The 24,250-nt window shown below is 37.2% G+C and overlaps 1 protein-coding gene across 1 annotated transcript in view; it reads right to left on the bottom strand.

Moving 5' to 3' along the window:
- The window catches only part of LOC149183568 (uncharacterized), a 99,574-nt gene that overhangs the window by 72,564 nt on the left and 2,760 nt on the right, over positions 1 to 24,250 (bottom strand). The window lies entirely within an intron of this gene.

Below are 24,250 nucleotides of genomic sequence, written 5' to 3'. Positions count from 1 at the left end.
AGAGGGAGTGTTGAAAATAGCAACAAGAAATGCTAAAATAATAGTGCTAAAAATAACACTGCTATAAATAGCATTTCAGGATACATTCCAATTTTAGTTAGTCCCTGAACTAAAATTGAGAATTAAAATTCGAATTTGATCTTAGCAGCTGTTTGAAAAATAATTAATTAATTCATCTTGAGTTAATTAGTTGGAGAAAATCAAACATGAAGTCTATATGAAGACATGAAACAATTTCCCCTTTGATTGAGGAAATTATCCCTTGATTAAGGAGATTAGGATGAGTTTTACTTTGAGTTGTAATTAGTTAGCTCAGTTAATTGAGTTAAGTCCAGTTAGATTAGTTCCAACAGTTTGTTGAACTGATTGTGGGTTCAGTTAGTTAATGCATGCATGCATGTAACTATTGCACTTCAGATAACTAAATATTCTCTCATAAATAACTCATGCATGTTATTTGAGTCAAAGACCCAGTTGAGATCAGATGATGGGACAAAGTACTATCAGTTGTAGGAATATTCCATTGAGGATATCTCTTTCATGCAGAAGGAATTCAATCCTTGGAGATTGCATAGTTACTTCTGAGTTTGGTGAGTTGTGTGAGAGGTGAATTCACACAGGTGGCAGCTAGAGGACCCAGGAGAAAGTGCAAGGAAATAGGAGGCTTGGAGGATTGGAGGAAGACATATGTTGTGTCTATTTAGTCTATGAGCAACAGTGAGGGATTGTGTTATGCTCTTAACCTGCAAGACGATTACCAGAATACCAAATATGCGAAGAAATATACCCAGAACATAGAATAGTGAGAAACAAGAGCAAGTATTTTATTATTCAGAAAGCAATGTTCACTTACCTCTTCGAGGGGGCAACCTCTAATAGAGCAGAGCTCGATTACAAAATAAGACATGATGCTCCTTGCAGGGAGTCTCTATCCTTTATATATGACTCATACATGCAATACCATGGATCAATACCATGGTTCTTATTAATACCATCTATCTTATAGCATGGCCCATTTACAACTAACTATGGTCCCGTCATTAATTACGGGTTAACCACTTACAATTATTAATATGGGCTTTATTGACTCTTTACTTAACTATAACTATGACTCGATCCTACTACATAAATAAGGGGGTTAGGGTGGGACCCTAACATGCCATCCCCCTTAAGAATAGCCTTGTCATCAAGGCTGAAGTTGCGAAAACTGTTGAAGAATAGTGGCTGGTTCCCAGGTTGCATCTTCCGGAGAGGTGTCTTTCCACTTGACGAGGACTTCCCTGATCATGCGGCCACACAGGTGTCGTTCTCGTGTGTCTAGGACCTGTCCAGGTTGAAGCCAGATTGACCCTTCTTCATCCAATTCAGGTAGACTGGTTTGAATTCTGCAATTGTTCCCAATCACTTTCTTGAGGCATGAGACATGGAAAACTAGATGGATTTTTGCAGTGGGTGGAAAAGCTAGCTTGTAGGCCACTTCTCCAATGCGCTGAAGTACTTGATATGGTCTGTAGAATTTTGGAGATAGTTTATGACAACCCTTGTCTTTGAGTGAAGTTTGCTTATATGGTTGCAGCCCCAAAAATACCTGATCCCCTTCTTGAAATTGGCGCTCTGAGCGATGCTGATCTACCTATTGCTTCAGGCCATTTTGAGCTTGATGAAGATTCTCTCTAAGATGGGCGAGCACGGTTGTGCGGTTTTGTAGGAGTTGATCCACTGCTTGTACCTTTGAGAACCCCTTGATATAAGAAGTAGGGGAAGGAGGGAGTTGACCATAAAATGCTTCATAGGGAGTCACTTTGGTGGTGGCATGATAGTTGGTGTTATACCACCATTCAGCTAGAGGCAACCACTGTATCCATAGATGTTGCTTTTCTGAAGTGAAACACCTAAGGTAGGTTTCCAGACATTTGTTAACGGCTTCAGTTTGACCATCCGTTTGTGGATGATAGGAAGTACTGAGTTTTAGTTGGGTGCCTTGTAGCTTGAAGAGTTCCTGGCAAAAATTACTGGTGAAGATCGGGTCACGATCAGACACAATAGAAGTGGGCATGCCATGTAATTTGAAGATCTGATCCGTGAAATATTGAGCGACCAAAGTTGGTGTAAACAGGTGGGGTAGGGTGGAGAAATGAGCATACTTAGAAAGTCAGTCCACAACCACCATGATGACTGACTTGTTTCCTGACTTTGGAAGACCTGTAATGAAATCCATAGAAACCTCCGTCCATATAGATGTCGGGATGGGCAACGGTTGTAATGTGCCTGGTGCTTTGACTGTCTCCCCTTTGTGGCGTTGACAGACATCGCATTCCGCTACAAAAGTAAGGATGTCCTTTTTCATGCCTATCCAAAAAAATGATCTTCTAGTGCGAGCATATGTCTTCTGAAAGCCTGAATGTCCTGCAATGGGGGATGAGTGCAATTCTGCCAAAATGCGGCTTTTGAGGGTGGATGTTGGTGATATTACGACTCTGTCCTTGTAGCGAAGAATCTCATCCTGCCACGAGTAGCCCTTGGTGGAATTTGGATCCGCCTGCAATTGAGTAATGAGTTGGGAGAGCCAGGGATGTGAAAACCATTCCCTGCGAGCCTCTTCAATCCATTCTGGAATGGGAAGGGAAATTGCGAGCAAGGTACTTTCCTCCTCAAATTGGCGAGATAATGCATCTGTTACACTATTTTCGCGCCCTTTCTTGTAAATGATCTCATAATCATATCCCAGCATTTTGGCGAGCCATTTATTTTGTTGTGGGGAGGATAGGCATTGCTCCAAAAAATATTTAAGACTGTGATGGTCTGTGCGGATTTGGAAACGTCGCCCCAGTAAGTAAGGTCGCCAGGTATCTACTGCATGTAAGATGGCCATCATTTCCTTCTCATAGGTATATTATCCCAGATTCTTCCCACTTATTTGTTGGCTTGTGAAGGCCAAGGGTCGACCTTCCTGCATTAAGACCGCCCCAATACCGGTATCCGAAGCATCACATTCAATGATAAAATATTTGGTGAAATCAGGTAGTGCTAAGACTGGAGTGGAACACATGGCATTTTTTAGAGCTGTAAATGCCTGTTGTGCATCATCATTCCAGAAGAATGAATTTTTCTTGAGAAGTTGAGTGAGGGGCTTCGCAATGCGACCATAATTGCGGACAAATTTTCAATAATAGCCTGTGAGACCCAAAAATCCTCTCAGGCTCTTCAAGGTCTTAGGTTGAGGCCAATCCTGCATTGCCTGGATAATTTTGGGGTCCACCTTGACACCTTCACGCCCCACAATGTGACCCAAATACTCAACTTCTTCCATGCCAAAAGAAAATTTGGACATCTTAACAAATAATTTATGCTTGTGGAGCAGTTGCAAGAGCAGATCTACATGCTGAAGATGTGCAGCCCAAGTGCAACTATAGATGAGGATGTCATCGAAGAAGACAAGGACAAATTTCCTGAGATATGGTTTGAGAAGGTGGTTCATAAGGCTCTGAAAAGTAGATGGGGCATTACAAAGACCAAATGGCATGACCAGGAACTCATAATGGCCTTCATGAGTTCTGAAAGCAGCCTTTGGAATGTTGACTTCCTTCATGCGAATTTGGTGGTAGCCTGAGCGAAGATCCAGCTTAGTGAAGAATTGAGCCCCATTGAGTTCATCCAGCAAATCATCAACAACTGGGATGGGAAATTTATCTTTGACTATCAACTATTGAGGGCCCTGAAGTCTGGACACATCTGCCATTCCCCATCTTTCTTGAGCACCACGACCACTGGTGATGAATAAGGACTAATGCTGGGACGAATGACACCTGCTTCCAAAAGTTCCTTGATTATTTTTTCTATTTCATTCTTTTGGGTGAACGGATATCTGTATGGGAACACATTTGGTGGTTGGGCCCCTGGAACCAAGGTGATGCTATGATCATGTTCCCCTCTCGAGGGTGGAAGCTCATGAGGCTTGTCAAAGACTAGCAGATGGTTATTTAAAATCTGTTGCATCTCAAGATGAATCGGCAGAGAATTGGGTTCGACGGCCTAGATGGCATTAAATTGAGCTATAACTCCATGATGGCCCTTTTTTAGCAATTTTTCCATCCTATGTGAGCTGATGATAGAGGGAGCTCCTGCCTGGAGTCCACGGAGGGTATGTGTGGAGTTGTTATGCTTAAAGCTCATATATAACTCCTGGAAATCCATTGTGATTGGCCCAAGAGTGCAAAGCCATTCAGCACCGAGGACAATGTCACACCCTCCCATGTGTATGGCAAACATGTGGGTCTTCAACTGATAATCCCCGATTTGAAGTTTGACATTTTCACAGCGGCCTTCACATTTCATTGTTCCCCCATCTGCAATTTGGACTTGGAAGTTAGAAATTGCTCGTACAAAACAATGCACTGCTTCCGCGACTTTTTGATGGATGAAATTATGTGTACTTCCACTATCAATCAAGACTACTACTGGGCGACGTTTAATGAAACCTCTGATTTTGAGAGTTTGAGGTGAAGAAATCCCTACCAAAGCATGCAACGAAATAACTGGTTCGTCAGGGACATTGTCCTTCTGGTTGTCCTCTTCTACCTCCTCCAGTTCCTTAAGTGGTGGGGCTTCCTCCGATGAGCTGTAATCAGTGGCATCAATTTGAAAAAATTTGGGCTCCTTGCATTTATGACCTGGGGAGTATTTTTCATCACAGTAGTAATATAATCCCTACTTTCTTCTTTCAGCCATTTCTGCAGGTGACACCTTTTGAACCTTAAGTGTTTGAGTCGTGCTGTGAGCCTGTGGGGGGCGACCCTTGGCAGTGAAATTTGGGTGAATGGACTGGGCTGCTAACACACGTTCCGTGTTATGAGCTACCTTGCAAGCCTCCGACCATGTGGGAGGGTGGTGTAGTCGGACGTGGGCTTGTATGGCCTCTTTAAGACTGCTGATAAAACATTCTGTGTATAACGCATCTAGGATATCCCTAGTGTGGAAAGCTAAGGCTTCAAAGGCTGTAACATATTCATCCACTGTGCCAGTCTGTCGAAGCTTAGTGAGACAACCCAAAAAAGCAGATTCCTGGTCAAAGCGCTCTGTAAGAGCTTTTTTGAAGGTGGCCCAAGTAAAAAAACTTCCATTGCAACATTGATGCCATTCCCACCATTGCCATCTTTCATTGTCCAAGTACATGATCCCCACCATAAGCTGAGTCTCATTATCTAATATGTTATTCAGATTGAAATACTGCTCCATTTGTGCTACCCATGCGGCCGGGTGAGAACCATCAAATTTATGCATATCCAGCTTGGGAGGTTGCGGACGGGATTGTTGGTGGGTGCCCCAGAGGTGAAGAGAGTGGCTAGACTCACCCTCACTGTGTCCATTGCCAATATACGCCTCTTCACGGGCTTCCTCCTTGCCCTTAGAGAGTGTGTCAGTTAGTTTTTCAAGCTGAGCTTGGATGGCTTGCAAGGATTGTTCAAGTTTGTCGATCTTCTCATTGGCCATAGCTTGAGCTCTAGTTGCTACCATGCACCAACCTGATGTACTTGAAATTTGGGACTACCCGAAATTTTTTCACTAACAATTGAATGGTACCACCTTGCTCAGCTCATCGTCCTGATTCTTATGGGCTAGATCACCAATAAGCGCCCCAGTATAGGAACCCCACACAACTACTCAGATATGGTGGATCTGAGAGATCTGAATGGCTGATCGGATAGCTCTAATCGGCGGACAGGTTGCTGCTACGGATTTGATGGATCTAATAGATCGGAAAGGCTGGTCTGCTAACTCGGAACTGTGGGACTGATGTTTGCTGCTCTTGTGAGATCTAATCTGGCATAGATTTATGCGTGATCCCAAGATAGAAAAGGGAACTATGGTCTCGAGGAGTGTCAGGTGCTACAGATCGCAATATACATAAGGGTCTGACAGTAGTACTCGACCCAATGTTTCAGGGCTCTAACTAAGGAGGATCAACCATACCCTTAGTCGTACAACCCGACTACCCTATCGTACGGGTGAGTAATCTCTCTGAGTGCTATTCTCGGTGTACTGTAGCAGCAAGACGGCCGACGGTTTATCTATGGCGAGGTTTCAAAGGAGCTAGGGGGCTTCCGATATACCCAGAGGGTACTTGGAAGACAGTCCGTGCACGGTTCTGTCTAATGCGCTACTACTCGAAGGGGTACCCACAGGGGTTACAAGGGAGTCCAACAAGCGTGACCACCTCTTGTATTTCCTGCGTGCATGCCTCCCCAAATCCGCAGGTTTATGCGCTCAACGACAGATCCCGTGGTTTAAAGACGCTGGAACACGTCTCTAGCCAAAAAAAAATTTGCTAAGAAATGGAGATCCCACCTACCCTGGAAAGTGCTCTGATACCACTTGTTATGCTCTTAACCTGCAAGACGATTACCAGAATACCAAATATGCGAAGAAATATACCCAGAACATAGAATAGTGAGAAACAAGAGCAAGTATTTTATTATTCAAAAAGCAATGTTCACTTGCCTCTTCGAGGGGGCAACCTCCAATAGAGCAGAGCTCGATTACGAAATAAGACACGATGCTCCTCGCAAGGGTCTCTATCCTTTATATATAACTCATACATGCAATACCATGGATCAATACCATGGTTCTTTTTAATACCATCTATCTAACACCATGGCCCATTTGCAACTAACTGTGGTCCCGTCATTAATTGCGGGTTAACCACTTACAATTATTAATATGGGCTTTATTGACTCTTTACTTAACTATAACTATGACTCAATCCTACTACATAAATATGGGGGTTAGGGTGGGACCCTAACAGATTGTACTGAGAGCTAGATAGCTTGTGAGCTAACTTTTTGTGTAATCCGGACATATTTCCACTTGTATGATAATACATAGATCGATGTTTTTAGCTAAGGCTTTCCCCAAAGTATTCTTCTGTGTTCATGTGTGATTGATTTCTCATTCTCTGTTATATGTGTTCTATTTGATCTTGCTCAAAATCTATTAAGCTTTAGCAAGTTTGTTTGTAGAAGTAGATCAAGTATTTTGCTTTAGTATATTGCATTATCAGGTGATCTACAGTGGGAAATTCTACACATTAGGAGTTTGTTGTAGTTCAATTCAGTTTGACTAATGCTCCAACTACATTTATATGCTTGATGAATAGTGTGTTGTGTCTATATTTGGATAATTTTGTTATTTTGTTCATTGATGACATATTGGTATATTCAAAAAATGAGGAAGAGCATGCCGAGCATTTAGAAACAATGTTGAGGTTGTTGAGAGAGCATCAGTTGTATGTTAAGCTCAACAAGTGCAATTTCTTTCAGACCGAGGTACATTACTTGGGACATGTTGTCTCCAAGGAGGGCATTACAGTAGATCTAGAAAAGATAAGGGCCATCATGGAGTGGGTAGCTCCCAGGGATGTAGATGAGGTGAGGTCCTTCGTGGGATTGGTAGGTTATTATAGGAGGTTCATCAGGAACTTCTCACATATCACTTATTATAATACATCATTGCAGAGAAAAGGTAAGAAGTTTGAATGGATAAAGGAGTGTGACGCTAGTTTTGGGTATCTTAAGTAGTTGATGACACATGCACCAGTGTTAAAGATTGCAGATCTGGACAAAGAGTTTGTAGTATGCACAATTGATTGCAAGAAAGGACTTGGTGGAGTCCTTATTTAGGATGGACAAGTGGTTTTCTATGAGTCGCGAAAAATGAATGGGCACAAGCAGAACTACGCCACACATGATTTTGAGTTGGCAGTGATCTTACATGCATTAAAGATGTGGAGACACTACCTTCTGGGTAGGAGATTTGTGTTGATAAGTGATCACAGTGGGTTACAGTATCTATTTGATCAATCAAATCTGAATGGAAGGCAGGCTCGGTGGTTGGCTACAATCAGTGTGTTCGATTTTGACATCAGATATATCAAAGGTAAAGAGAATAGGATGGTAGGTGCTCTTAGCAGGCGAGTATAGATCAATCACTTAACAGCTATGAGATCTTATGGGACAAACTTATAGGATATGATCTTGTAGGCAGGTTAGCAAGATGTCAAGTATATGGAGATTATGCACAAGTTGCAGCAGAGCACAAGTACATGTGGTAGTATAGGTACATGTAAATGTAGTAGTACAAGTATAGGTACATGTAGTGGTATGGGTACAGGTACAGGTGTAGGTGCACAGGATTTGGACTATGGCCTTACAGGAGATGGATTGGTTCGATTTAAAGACAAGATATATGTGCCATATAACAGTGAGCTCAAGAAGGTGATCTTGAGGAAGTTTCACGAGAACCATTTTCGAGTCACCTAGGCTATCATAAGACATTGACCATAGTGAATATTTTTTATTATTGGCCGAATTTGAAGAAGGATGTAATAGAGTTTGTGGCTAGGTGTTTTTATTGACAGTAAGTGAAGGCAGAGTGTAAACATCCAGGTGGACTGCTACATCTGATTGAGATTCTAGAATGGAAATGGGAAGTCATTTCCATGGACTTCATCATAGGTTTGTCGAGGAAAGTGAGACAACATGATTCCGTCATGGTTATTGTGGACAGGTTGACAAAGGTTGCACACTTCATTCCAGTAAAGTCTACATTCTTAGCTAGATATGTAGTACATGTATTCATTAGAGATGTGGTCAGATTGTATGGTGTTCCAAAGAGGGTCTTGTCAGACAAGGATGAAAAGTTCACTTCCAAGTTTTGGAAGGAGTTGTTTGTAGGTTTGGGCACAAACTTGGCCTTCAGTACAACTTATTATCCATAAAAATATGGATAGACAGAGAGGGTCAACAGGATATTGGGGGACATGTTGAGGATGTATGTAATGCATCGACAATGAAAGTGGGAAGAATATCTTCCACTGGTAGATTTTTCTTACAACAATGGGTATCAAGAATATTTAAAGATGAGTCCGTTTGAGGCATTGTATGGGTGGAGTTGTAATACTCCTATCAGTTGGAGTGATCTAGTTAACAAGGTGTTGATTGGACCGAACATGTTGGAGGAAATGGAACAAGAAATTTAGGTAATAAAGAAGATTATAAAGGCAACATAAGATAGGCAGAAGAGTTATGCAGATCAGAACAGGTTATTCAAGGAGTTCTAGGTTGGGGAACAAGTGTACTTGCACATCAAATTGAAGAAGAGCTCCTTACGGATTGGATCATGTGCCAAGATGGCACCATTGTTTTGTGGACCCTTTAGTATTTTTGAGAGGATTGAGCTAGTAGCCTATCGACAGGAACTACCCCCGACAATGAAAGCCCGTGATGTTTTCCATGTGTCATTGCTTAAGAAGTATGTTAAAGATGCTGATCATGTGATTGACTATTCTATATTGCAGGTGGAACCAGATGGAGAAATCCAGTCGAAGCCTCAATGTATATTGTAGAAAAAGGTTCTCATGCTCCAAAACCGAGAAATTGAGAAAGTTAAGGTACAATGGAAGCACTTTGGGTCCGATGAAGCTACACAGGGGATGGCGAACCAGATGCGAACTATGTATCCTTCTTTATTTGTTAGTTGAAGCAACACAATTTTGGTATGGTGTTTTGGTATATGTTTTGGTACATGTTTTGTTGATGTTTGCTATATGTACATATGTATATGGATGTAAATACCACCATGAGATACGTTATAAAGCTCCATTAAGCGGTATGGGTGTCATGTCATCATGATGTTATGTTTGTTATGTTTTCATGTTGGTTTTTTCCTCAGCATGGTGATCATTGTAAATACTGCATCGAGCTAAGTTATAAAGCACCATCGACAATATGTTTTGCTTACAATAGTTTTGTGGTTATAGGTGTTGTTGAACACTGAGGATGGTGTTCCCCAAGGGGGAGGGTTCTGTAACAGCCCTAGTGAAAATTCCATGTAATAAAATAAAGGCAAAATAATAACCAGGGATGATGGGACACTTATTCCAAGCTGAATGTTGGGAAAGACATACTAGTGTGGGTGTTCATTTGGTTACTAATGGCTAAATAAATTGGAAAAGGCAATGGCTAAGGCTTTGGAAAGGAAAAATGGCATTTTTTGCACATTTATTTATGAAAATAATGGAAATTAGGAGAAAAGGGAGGTGAAAGCTCACAGGTTGCATGTGAGGAGGAAAATGAAGGAAATAATGGAAAATGAAGAAAATAGATGCCTCATTCATAAAAAGGCTTCTGAAGATTAGTACACAGACTTTTGTCAGTTCAGTTTTGGTGCTCTCTCATACTCTTGGACACTTAGAGTTTTCTTGGAGCACTCTTGGAGAGTGTGGCATACTTGGATTTTTGGATCAAGAAGGAAAATGAAGAGTAGGAAAGCACAATAGGACATCAGGATCAACAACCATAATGGATTTGGCTTGCAGGTATCGAGTTGTGTGTATGTTATCCTCATTAGTTTTGGCATGCATGGCATATGCATGTGATTATTGGTCATGATCTGTCACTGACATGGAGGATTGTTTGGATTGACAGTGGATTACCTAGCCTTGCGATTTCTTGTATAGCCATGGAGATTGCGGGTTTATTTTCTTGTTTTGTTCTGGTTGGATCTCATGTTTCCTTTAGCTTGGGTTGAGTTATTAGTTCCTGGAAATCCTGGTTGGACAAACACTCTGGAAGCCTTGTAACAACTTGGGTTGAGTTACTAGTCCTGAAAGCCTTGGTTGGAAAAACGCTCTGGAAGCCCTTGGTGGGTTGAGTTACTAGTCCTGGAATCCTTGGTTGGAAAAACGTTCTAGAACCTCGATGACAGTTGTGGGTTGAGTTACTAGTCTTGGAAGCCTTGATTGGAACAAAGGCTCTAGAGCCCTCGAAGCTTGGATAGAGACCAATCTGATGATGGTTTTGTGATGTCCGGCCGTGAGGTGGAATCACTGTTGATGGGTTGAGGTGGATGGCCTCTAGAAGCCATGGATGGTTTTGGATTGATGTGTTCTATGAGATCCCACATTCATGCTTGGAATATGGCACGAGGGTGAATGGTTGAAGAGAGATTCGGCTGAACCATTCTATGGTCGCGTGGAGCGTGGAAGTCCCATCTCAAGTTTGGATTTTCCATCATCAATATGAGGTTATTTCTTCGTGTATTTCTATGAGTATTATACTGGTTTATGTGTGGATTACATGGATGTGATTTCCTTGGTATTTTTGTTGCACTTATGCTAGTTATGTATATGATTTATGATAGTAGCTATGTATGGCTATCGTCATGCTTTTACTTGTAAATGAATGAACAATGTATCTATGACCTAATGGATGAAATTACAGTTAATGTGTTGAGGCATCAATGCCTCTTAGCAATTATCAGCTAAGTATTAGACCCCTATGCTTAGATATGTTATTTACACCTATAGATTACATATTCGCAATATGTTTAATGAAATTACTATCATGGCTAGTATGGGTCCAATCAAGGTCTTGTTCAAGAAATTGTATTTGTACTGTCATTTCCCTGTTATCTTACTATTATGAAGGTGTCATTCAATTATGGGAAGTGACCTGGGCTCTGGGCCTGAAAAAAGTGGCTCAAATCCCAGGGATGCTGGCACAACACTGAGAAAAATAGTCCATGGATGCTGGCATGCCTTGTCATGAGAGCGTCCAGAGCCTCTTGGATGCTGGAATGCCTATAACATGGGAGCGTCCAGGGGTCAAGTGGTCCAAAATCTCAATGGGACCCAGGGGCTAGTTGGCAGAAAGGTTGGGATGGTTCCTAAGGGTTCTAATGCTGATGTTGAAGGTTTGTATGGTGTGTTTCCATCGGTTCCACTTCCTTAATGTAACTTAGGAGGTTGAATCATATCATAGTGGCCTCTCGTCACATGTTTACCCTAGTTGGGCGGTTACTTGGGTAGATGTTGGAGGAGGGTGTTACAACGAGACCCTCTAATTAATCTAGCTCACCTTCTCTAGACTTCCTAATAGTAGGCCAAGGACATTGGCCATGACTAGGACTAAAAGTTCTTCAATCCCATGTATAAAGTGTCATTTACTTCCTATACATAACATGAAAGGTATGACACAACAATACATTAAAGATTGATTATGGAGTGCAAGAGCATTATACATCCATATCAACCTTATCTACTACTTCACATTATAAATAGACATCATATAAACCATATTCACACTAAGCAGACAAGCACATAAACACAACACATTTCAACAATTATTTTTTATTTCTCAATAGCATGGTTTACATTATAGAGAAGGAGTCCACAAGGGTACTTATCTAATCAATATAACATATTCTCTACCATAGACGAAGGGTGAGCCATGTTCCACCCGACCATAGGCTCAACTACAATGAAATATTTCTTTTAGTTGTTTACCCTTGAGCTAGAACAAGAAGCCATATAAAGGGAAGTTCTACGTAGTAATACAAGGTGGATTCATGAATGCCACTATCCTTCATCAAGTTCTCTCATCGGTTCCCTTAATATTACACCAAACACATAGTTTTTCCTAGTTACCATGGGTGGTTTCTCAACTGCTCTACACAACAAACACCCTATGGAAACATCTCCCAAGTTACTGGCGGTGTAAGGATGAAGGCCACTCTCCTTCATCCACTCAAAGGTTAGTATGGAGTCATTTAGCCTATAAATACAGAGCCTAATCTCATTCCCAATGTGATTATAATGGAACTTGTATATCACATGGAGAGCCCTTCACTCAACCAAGAGTTCCTCTTAACCTCTCTTGAATGCTTAGGTGCATTGACTTCAACAATTTTCTTAGCAGGTGGCCATTATAGGCCGGCACAACATGAAATGAGTCCTTCTCTTAGTTAAGAGCCCCTTGACGCTTCCTTTCAATGTCTTCATGCATAACATAAACAAGCCTCTTCAATCCATTCAACCCTTTAGTTTTGGCTAAGACTCAACCCTTAACCTTGCTTGGTGAAATCAAATGAACCCAATCATCCTTGGGGTTACCTTCTCCTTCACACGAGATCCCTCCTCTTGTCTCTCATTTTTATTCTATACTTCGTGCCACTATCTTCTCTATCTTTCCTTGTCCTTCATGGGTCATCTTCCTCGGGTTTCTTCCGTTGACGACTTCTTGTTAGGTTTTTCCATACCAGTCAGCTGTATGCTGCCTATACCCTTGAGCATTATGGTACTATTACCCATTCCTCTCATAACTACTGGCAATTATTGGTGTACCTTCCCATTAGGTATTTTCTTGGGGAAATGTTAAAAATCTTGATCTTTATATACATTTGGTTCAACCAACAATCCATTGGAAAATATTAATCCTCAAATTTCCCTTTTGTTGGCTTCTCTCCTCCTCATGACTTCACATGGTTTGTATCGTATCAAGGCTTCACTACTTTATCAACTGAAATTACAATTATTTAAGGTCTTTTGTACATTTACATTTACATGCCCATACAGGGATTAATAACATAATTAATTACAATTATAAAGTTCATGGGGTTAAATTCTAGGGATATAAAATTGCAATATGTGGAATATAAATGTTATTTTTAGGTTTTGTTTTTAAATTTTTAGGTTTTTTGTGATTTTTAAAATTTGCTTTAAAAATTTGTTTTTTAATCATTTTAAATTTTAATTTTTTAAATGTACATTAGGTTTTTTTTGTAAATTACAAATTAATAATTTTTATTTATTTACTTATTTTATTTTTATAACTTGCATTTTTTAAATATTTAATTTCATTTTTCTTTAAAGAAATTAAAATTTTTGGTTTTTATTAAACAATTTGTGTTATGTTTCCTTTTTATTAAAACTTGTGTTTTTTATGATGTTGTTTACACTAGCAATGATTTTATAGACCATTGTTATAAAAATGTTGCAACTTCAATGCCCCATTAAAAGGCGGTTCAAGTCGTCTTAGGCTAATATTTTTAATGAGCTATAATTTTTAACCTTAAAAAATAAATGGTTCTTGATAGAACCACTATTTGATTTGGGTGTTGATTTTTAAGGTTTCTTTTTATGGTCATGATATTTGGACTTTAATTCCATGGTTGAAAAATGTTGGAGTATTAACCCTAAAAAAAGGATGATGCTGCATCAACACTTTTGCATTTAGGGCTATTTTTTCATGTTTTTGTAGTCATGATATTTTCTTTTTTAATGCCATGTTTGAAAAATATTTGAATTTTAACACCCCCATAAAAGGGTGATGCTGCATCACCAATTTTCAAAACTAGCATAAAAATTAGCACTAAATGTGACCTTTAAAAAAAAATAACTTGGTGAAGTTTTGGTTAGTTGATAACTTTGTTCCTTACGAGTGACCAAGTCTGTGGTCTAACCCTCATGGCATCGTGCAACTTCAGAGTAAAAATGACATGTACTTTCCAACCCAAGCCATAGTTAGAGTGCTAGCACATGGAATTAGGGATGTTTTTCCACCCTCCAAGACAATTATATAATCCTTCTTATAGCCCCATCTGCCATATATAAGTCATCTAAAAAGTATAATCCCTACGTTTGCAACCACTGTTTTGTTTCATTAGTTATTTTATATAACATATTAAAATAAAATTTTATATTCATAGAATAACTATACTCCTGATTCAAATCATATTTCCTTAGAAAATTTGCATCCATGTGCCTCCATAGTCCTTATGACACTCATGCAACTATTATAAATATGCGAATTATAAATTATCTAATAATCATTTTAATTTATCCATGACATATTATCTAACAACATAATAACATCATTAATCACAAACATAATCATCATCAACATTTATCCTAATCATTAATATCATGAATATCAAATGTCGTCATCACATAGTAGCAATAACCACACCATCAATAATTGAGGTCCTCAAACAATAATGGATCTATCATAATGTCAGTTACAAAGGTAAAAATATAGGGTGCTACCTATAAATGTAAAGTGTGACTCTCTTTCCAATTGGCATGTGGCTCCACAATATCTTTGAATCAACCACTATATACATTTTGGCTCTTTTGCTTATTTAGAAGTGAATTTGTCCTAGAATTACATTGTTTCATACTATCTTCCCTTATACAATTCAAGCAAAATAAATGATACACCTTTCTAACTTATTTAGTCATTAAATTAACATATGGAGGATTGAACCAATTCTTTCATGCTTCATGTTGAGCCATTAATACATCAGGCTTGTATGAGATTTCACATTTACAATGCACAACTGCCCTATCAGGAGTGAACACTTTGGTCGCGACATTATATTTAAAGTGGCAGAAATAGTCTTTCGAGCTAACACTATCCAATTTGATATAGTTCTTGAAAGTATGTACAATGCATTCAACTTGGATTGAAAAGAATTAATTCTGGCACATAAAGTGATGACTCTATTAAAGGTTTTAGTGGTGTTCCTACTCAGTTCATACCCCATTCTCATCATCCAATGAAATTTCAAAACATTTCCCCTTCACAATCATGTCACACTGAGCTCTTTCTTTTTCTCACAACAATAACCATTTTAAAGAACTTGACCTCATTATCGTGACAATTGTGACTAGACTTGATATTTGACTATATTTTTTCAAATTATACTAGCTACCATCGCACAAATTAGTGCTTAATACATCTCCTCTCCATTAACTTTGATGTTATTGAACATTTTCTTATGTTCTTTTGTATCCAGGCCATTGACAATTGAAGGTTATCTTCCCCATTGAACTAAGGCTATTTTATAGGGTGGTTATTGAAAGTATAAATATCAATAGTGGCTTATTTGTTGGCCCCGTTTTGCATGCCTTCACACATTTGGACAGCAACATCTATATCACTCTCACAACTTTAATACAAAGACAAGGATGACATTTACACACTTACGATCACATCTTACTACTTTTGATTTGAAAATGACACATCACAAACTCATCTAATACTTCATCATTGGAATTCATATAAGGAAAATACATGAACAACAATAATATATTATGGATGCCATCTTACTCACAAGACTTTGGATTGATGGTGAATGGGTCAATTCTTAAGGCACTCCTTGCGATATGTTATTGGTTCAAATCCCCTGTGGGACAATTGAAAAATAAGTTTTTTTATGGATTCTATCCTTCTCATAACTCCTTTGTTGTCAACACCCATATCCTCTATGGTGCCCTTTCCTCTTGCATTTTTCACCACCGAAATATCAGTCCTTATACATCTATATTGATTCCCCCTTTTTTTTTGTTTTTAATTCAAAAATTGAAGAATTGAATTACCATACATGCATGAACTTCCCTTATCTACACACTATTCTTCTAATCCTTGGATACTTTGATACCAAATTTTGGGTTTGATAGCCTACAACAAGAAAATGCAAACAATACAAAGCAAGGGATACAGGAATCAAGAAACTTATGAAAGGGAAATTATATTATAAAATTATTCTCGTGTGTAGTTCTATTGTACAAATGCTCACCGTATATAACAATAGGAAACCATAATAGTTATGACATAATTATATGATTTGTTCAAACTATATATGCATTACATTCTCCACAATAATCTCCCCATGAATTTTTCAATTGATCTCCATATCCCTAACATCTCTCATTTCTCCTCATCTCTCATTCTTTTGTAGACTTCTATGGTTATTTGACTTCAACACAATTTCATCACATAATTTAGATGTTAATTATGATTCAGAAATAGAAGTTATTCCTTAATAAAAAGGTTTAACCATGTAAAAGCACTAGTGTTATGATCTTTGAACTGGTGGAGTAAGATCTTACTTAAGGTATTTATTATGTGTGGAGCACCTTATTTTCCCAAACATCTCTCGCCCATCAACACCCCCCCCACCCCCCAAAAAAAAAATTCTTGTTTAGTGATTTCCTTTTCCATTCATTATTCCTCTCATATTCTTATTTTTTCCCTCTCCCTTACTTTTTAATCAATCACTCCATTATTCTTGTCTAGAAATTTTCTCATTTATGCTTACTAGAAATTTCTTTTCCATTCCCCTTTTCTACTTTTTTTCATCTGATATTCAATATCATCTTCTCTCTTATTCTTGTTTTGTAAAGTTCCTCATCCTTTCTTATTTAGCAATTTCCTCTCCATTCGTGTTAGAAAATTTATCTTCCATTTATTTTTCCTCTCCCATTAGTTTTTAGCAATTTTTCTTTCGTTTAATTCTCTCTTCCATTCTTGTTTCTACTTTCATTGAATTGAAGCATCTCTCCATGAAGTTAGAATTGCTTACATTTCTCTCATTCATGCTTTAGTGCACTCTCTTCAATGGGTAACTACTTTAGTGTGCTCTCCTCCCTACCATACTCACTTTCTTATTGATTTCCTCTTTCTCCCTTAGCATGATCTCCTCCATATCTCTCCCTTTTCTCACCCCTTAGTGTTTTCTCCATCCTAGTGTGATCTCTCCTAAGAACGATCCTTTGGCGCAATGATTTTGTTGGAGAGATAAAACATAAATCAATGAACATTTGAATTGAATTTAGATTGGGTTGATTAGAAGACATAGGAAGAGATGGATGTGATTTTGTATTCAAATTTTATGTATTAAAATTAAATAAAATTATAGAATTTGAACTATTCTCTTCATTCTTTTATGAAAATTATGCCACATATGGTGGCTACCATTTTCTATATGATTTTCCTTTGTGTCTCTAGTGAAATTTTGGTATATATTAAAACAAGGATCGTCAATTGTCATCTTTGAGCTATATTTTACAATGATGTTATTTTCTTTGTTATTTTTCAAATTCAATATCTTCACTTGTTGCTTTATATTTTTAATCATAATTGCTAAGTATGCTACTAAATTTCATCATATGAATTTTAATTTAATGAATAGAATTGAATATATATTCGATTATAAGTTTGATTATTATGAGTCCTTTGTGCTAGAACTTGGAATTTATTAGTCTTATACAAACTTGAGTTTAAAAATGTGCAATTTAAACTTTGATAATTCATCAACATGAAAGAATATTGTTATAAGTATTCTCTTTTTTATTTTATTTAATGTGAAATCTCAATTTTTAGGTGTGCTTCTTGATTAATTTTCTACTTTTTTCTTTCATTTGCAAATATATTATCCATGTTGCACCTTATTAATAAAACAAAATAATATCAATTTCTCCATCCTTGCTTTCTAATGTAAAATCATAGGTGTCTAAGTAGGGATCAATGTAGAGCTCTTGGTATAACACACTAAGAGCATGGATCTACCATGAATAAGACACTCTTGGTATAACATAACTTTACCAAAATCATAACTAGACTGCATGAACGAGCAATTCAGATTGCTACATGAAATTTGGTGCTTTTAAAGCCGCAGATGGAAATGTGGTGACAAGTTCAATTAGTTTTCAATTTTGGGGAATTTTACTTGTATGTGGAGGGAACTGATCTAGAGGGTTGGGGCTATCCATTTATTATAAATTTCACCGTTGTAATAAAGTTAAAGGCTAGAGATCCATTCCATATAAGGTTTGCATCCCTTATATCTTGTGTATGATTGAAGTTTCATGGTTTCATACTACACAGTTATTTTGAAGAAGTGTTGCCCAGATCATGACAATGTGAAAGCTTAAGTTATATGTTGAAGAATTTATGATATTATGCTAAATACTTAGATATAATCTATTAACTACTAACATATTGTGAGGCATAGTTTGGTTGGATTAACATTATGATACTCTTGGTAGTTGTGAAACATGTTCATGTCGCAAGTTCAAGGTGTCAAATAATGCCAAAAGTGAATGGACCTAACCGATTCAGATTCCTGATGACCTTTGCACATCATATTCCTGGCGATGTTGTCCTCGGGCATATCGTAGGTTTGATCACTGGAGCCCATGAGACTTAATGAAGAAGGCTATCAAACATTTGCTCAGATGCTACCTAGCCCAGACTTCAATGAATACTACACGTTCCATCAAATGAAGTATAGTTTTGGCATTCTAAGTTATTCTATCTCTTTGATCTCTATTAGATCTCTAAGCCAACAACAAGTAGGACCATCTAACATATGTTCCATTTCGTTTGGGGTCATGACAATATCACATTAAAATAATAATGATTCATATTCATACCATGATATTTCAAAACATATAATTAATAAACATATCATTAAAAATAAAAAAATTTCTAAATATAGAAATGTGAAATATATATTTAATATAAATAGTAGTTATAAATTAAGATCCATCTAATCATATAAATTAAAATAATTATTCATATCCCTAACCAATATATTTCAATGCTTCATATTTAAATTTGATTAATAAGCATATGAAAATTTAATATTTACAATAAACTTTGTTTCTAAGTTATTGAGGTAAGAGATACATTCTATAGCCTCATATGAGGGAGATGTATAATTCCTTCTTGCTAACCTGGATTTGACACATATCCCTTTCAAAATAAAAATAAAATATCCTCCCAATAAGGTTATAACAAAAAACCAAAATGAATGTACATGTTTGGCTAGTTTTAATTGAAAACATTATAAAACATCAATAATCGGTTCACTCTTCTTCTTTAGTTGATACCTAAAAACATGTGGTAAAAATATTTTACCCTCACTCTTAGCCATGAATAAAATATTTGGATATATATGTAAAATAATATAATTTTGTATCAAATTTGAAAAAACATAAAGTAATCATAATAAATAAAATCTTATATTTTATTCTTTTTAAAATCTATATTAACTAATTATTTCAATATCAACTTCAATTAAAATATTCATCAATACTAACACTTTTTAAAATCTATATTACCTAAGGTGTTTCAATATTAATTTCAATTAAAATATTTCATTTCAATGCTTAAAAAAAGTAGTTGAAAGAGAAAAAAAATACATTAATTTCTAATAAGATTAATAAAATAGAGTTGCATAATCCATTCAATTCTTAATATAAAATTAATACATGACATTTAAGTAATAATAATTACAATAGTAATAATGGTGTAGATTATGAATACAATATTTCAATATGCAAGATTAAGTAATATTAATTTGTGTGTGTGTATTAAAAGGAATGACTAAGTGTATTTACATTAATAAAAGTTAGCGTTGGGGCTAGAACCCTTAAATAAGTTTTTTGATACAAAACTTTTGATTTCATCAAACCATTCAAAATGCTTACTTACACTAGGGCTGTAAAGCCATTTGATGTTGAAAATATGACCACTGTAAACTGTACAGAGTGACTCGAGAATATAGAAAAATTTACATAATATCATGATGGAACAGGGAATTGAGTAAGATCAAGCATCACCCAGCAAAAAACCACCCAACTATTCAATCCACGAACCTTAACAATGATCTTCAATAATAGCATCAAACCCCCTTGAGCAATAGGTTCTCTTCCTTTCCGCAATAGAACCTCCCAAGTCTTGCCGCACATTGACATTCCTAGAAACCTCCAATGTAGACACTCAAGCACAAAGGAAATGGACTTCCTTTCATAAGATTTCAAGAGAATTCTCCATATCTGTATGATGTCTTAACAATTTTGCCTCTAGAAAGAGTTGAAAGGAGCACATCTGTCTCTCTACCATATCATGCAATTTTTGTGTAGAAACCAACAACACTTGGATTGCATCCAAAAGCATATCGGACACCATGCTGACATTAACGTTCTCCTAAGAAGCCAAATTATCTACCATCCTAAAATAAGGACCCACCAACCAACTATTTAGCACTCTTTTGACAACTCTTCCCACTTCAAGACATATGACTAGGGCCATTTGAATAAACTGAGAAGCTAAGAGGTTTAGTATATATATCCAAAACTGAGACTTTTCGACAAGCCAATCTGCAACAAAAATATCAGATCCATATCCAAAACCTCATCAGGATAGAGAATCAACATTAGAGGGATATCATAGGACGACCAAATTCACTCCATTTCCCTGCACAATAAACTAAACATCGCGGTTGATGATATCCACAATAGATCCCATTGAGAGCAACATAAATAGATAAGATTCTTAGTGAGGAAGACAGTTAATATAATCTGCCACTCGTAAATTGCATTAAGACACTAGGGATGAGACTTGCAGACTCGTTGCCAGAAAAGGAAGGGCAGTAAGATCTTGAGGCCATTGCACTTATGGAGATGAGCCAAGAAAAGGAGAATGTTGAAGAGGGCCGACCACATCCCATATTAACAAAAATGACTGATGTCTAAATTAGTTAGGCAATGATTACTCATAGGGATTCCAAACATGCTTAAAGAGTGGAGAGAAATGAAAAGATCCACTCCCCCTTTGACCTGATTGAATATTAGAAGACCAAACATGGATAAGGGATTGGGAAGTTTTTAAGCCTGTGGTCCAATTCTATTCTGCCTTGGTCCAAAGTGGCACCTTTTTTAGCCAACACATCGACAACCGAATTCAAGTGCTTATGCATGTGGAAGAAGTCCAATTGTTCAAATTGGGAGGTGGAGGTGAGGATCCTTTGATTTAAGGGAGAGTACTCAATACAAATCACCTTCTTAGCCTTGGACAATTGACACATGATTAGCATAGAATCTCCAAAAACTAATCATCAAGAAAATTTCTGATCAAAAGCTATTTCCAAACATTTCAATAGAGCTAGATACTCCACTTGATTATTGGTAGCTAGGCCAAGTCCCCAAGAGAATTGAGAAACAAATTTTCCATTGGGGCTAAATAAAACCCCTTTTCGCTACTACCTCCCCCTCAAAAATATATTAATAACATAAAAAAAACATTTTAATATGGACAACCTTGTTCATAAATAAAATATTTCAATGCCAACATAGAGTAAAATATTTCCATGTCACATATATGGTTTTAAAAAAGAGTGGGCGTGCGCGCACACACAGACACAGACACACACACACACACACACACACAACACAAAACAAAACAAAACAAAAAAAAACTCCTATTTTACATTTTGGTCATTTTTCAAGTATTATTAGAATTGCAAGCTTAAAACATGTAGTTTACACCATCTAAATATCCAAAGAAGTTTTCAAGGCATTGATCCATTTATGTATTGGAAAATACAATTGAAACAAAGAATTTACACACACACACACACACACATATATATAACAAAGGTGTATCAAACATTAAAAAAGATAAAATGCCTTGTGTTCCATTTATGTATTAAAAAATGTAATTTAAACAAATAACTAATATATACATGTTTATATATATAATATTTAAAAATTAGATTAGATAATACAATATGTCAAAAAAATGCAACATAAGATAAATCTATTTTAGTTTATGGTAATAATTTTTTTTCCCTTATCTCTTTTATATATAAAAAAATCGTACTCAAGTTAGTTATATATATATATATATATATATAAAGTTGAATAGCGTTACAATTAAAATAATAAAATATTATATATCTTTTTAAAACTAATCCCTTACCATTTTATTTTTTCTCTGTAAATGCTAATTCTATTAAGAAAGATAAAAATATGTACAAAGAGGTTAGAACCTTTGAGGAGGCCGCGGCCATTCCTCTACCAAAAACTCATGGACCTTACAGTTCAGGCTTGATACCAGATTTACAAAACATACTGCAAAAATTATAGTTCGGGCACTGACATACTTAAAGAGATTACCCTGACTGAGTTCATCATGCCCTGTAATGACCACAAAAATTAAGACACAGCTAACAAAACCATATCTGAAACAGAAAACCGAGACTGGAATGACAATGGCCCCTCTCCGTAGCCAGAGTGTGGACCAGACAAAGACATCTATCCTCAGAATTAACGACACATACCCAAAATTACTTAGACCCCCCGGCAGAGAGTAAACCATTCTAATCTGCATGCTTGGATGAGTCTGGCATTTCCGCTTCCGCTTGACTGGTAGAAGCAACCCAGGTCACAAATCCACCTTCATCATAAACAGGTTCACCACCATCAGGAGTGGTCACCAAATTTAAAACACTGCCTGCCCACTGAGTCGGGCCACAAGGCACAATATCATCTTGAGCCAGATCCACAGGATGATGTGGCACCCCCGCGTCATGGCCACCTTCATGCTGGTTATCTGCCTGGAACACCAGCCCAGTCAGGTCCCCAAGCAGCACGCTATCTCCCTGAGACTGAGAGGGGGTAGTATTAGCCGAGCTCACCTGATTACTATCTTCCTCCGCGAGAACAATAGTGAGGCTTGCAGTCAAAATGGGCCTATTAAGCCGGCTTTGGAAGGTGAATCTGGTAGTCTGGAAAGAGCTATTCGGAATGGGCCTGGCTTGTTCCGGAGGCGGAGAAGAAGGAGACGCAGAGGCAATAGGAATGACATTTTGAGGAACAGGGCGAGACGGATGGCCTCTATCCCCTGTGTGACTTCCTCTGCGAGGAACACCGCGTCGTCGAGGCATTCTCCAGAGCACAAATTGACCAGTAGATAGAATGAAACAGAGAAAATCAATTACCTGAGGAACGCAAGCCGCTACAATGAGTTTGCCAATCCACGCCAAAAGCCAGATGCGACAAACAAGACCGAGGTTCTGAGACCTCTCGGCCGCACAATGAATAACTCCAGGGACTGAACCAGGTATGAAGAACCGATCCATAGCAATATAGCAAATTCTCTGCCGAGCATACATGCCTGCATTAACTCCGGCCTGCTGAACCCACAATCGAGACTGCCTCGCAATGAATTCACATACCTTTAAACGCTGCTGCCCACCTGCTACGCGTCCTCGACAGACATTCCATCTGCCATCTGCGCTGCCAACTGCCTTTGAAGTGCGGCCTATAATTAAATTGAATTGATACCACCCGCATCCAGGTAACTAATCCCTTACCATTAACATAAAAATATATTTAAAAAAAAAAAAATCATTAATAGCATTTCTAAAATATATTAATTTTGTAAAAATAAAAATATTAATAATATTTTCATTGTATATTAATAGTTTTTGAAAAAACAATTTAATTAAATAAAAAAATTGTAAGTTTCATTCCGATGGAAGTAATGTGAGTTTTAAGAAAATCCAGAGATCCAAAGTTTAAACCCGTTGTAGTAAATAGCTCATTCTCAAATTAAGAAGGGAAAAAAATGCTTTTATAAAATAATAGTATAAAATATTATAGTATTTGAGTTTAAAATCATGTAATTTTTTATAAAATAAAAATAAAAATAATTTAATAAAAATATTATTATAAAAGTATTATAAAAATAAAATAAAATTATATTTTTATAAAATATTATGAAAAAATTTCAGGAAAAGAAAAAAAAGAGATGTTATTTAAAAAAAAGATCGAGGTGAGATAAAA

This window comes from Pinus tabuliformis, chromosome 3_2 (assembly GCF_031772625.1).
Source record: "Pinus tabuliformis cultivar Carrire ecotype Pingquan chromosome 3_2, CPIR1, whole genome shotgun sequence".
Lineage (NCBI taxonomy): Eukaryota > Viridiplantae > Streptophyta > Pinopsida > Pinales > Pinaceae > Pinus > Pinus tabuliformis.
The sequence above is the reverse complement of the archived record's forward strand: the minus strand, read 5'-3'. Positions and strand labels throughout refer to the sequence as shown.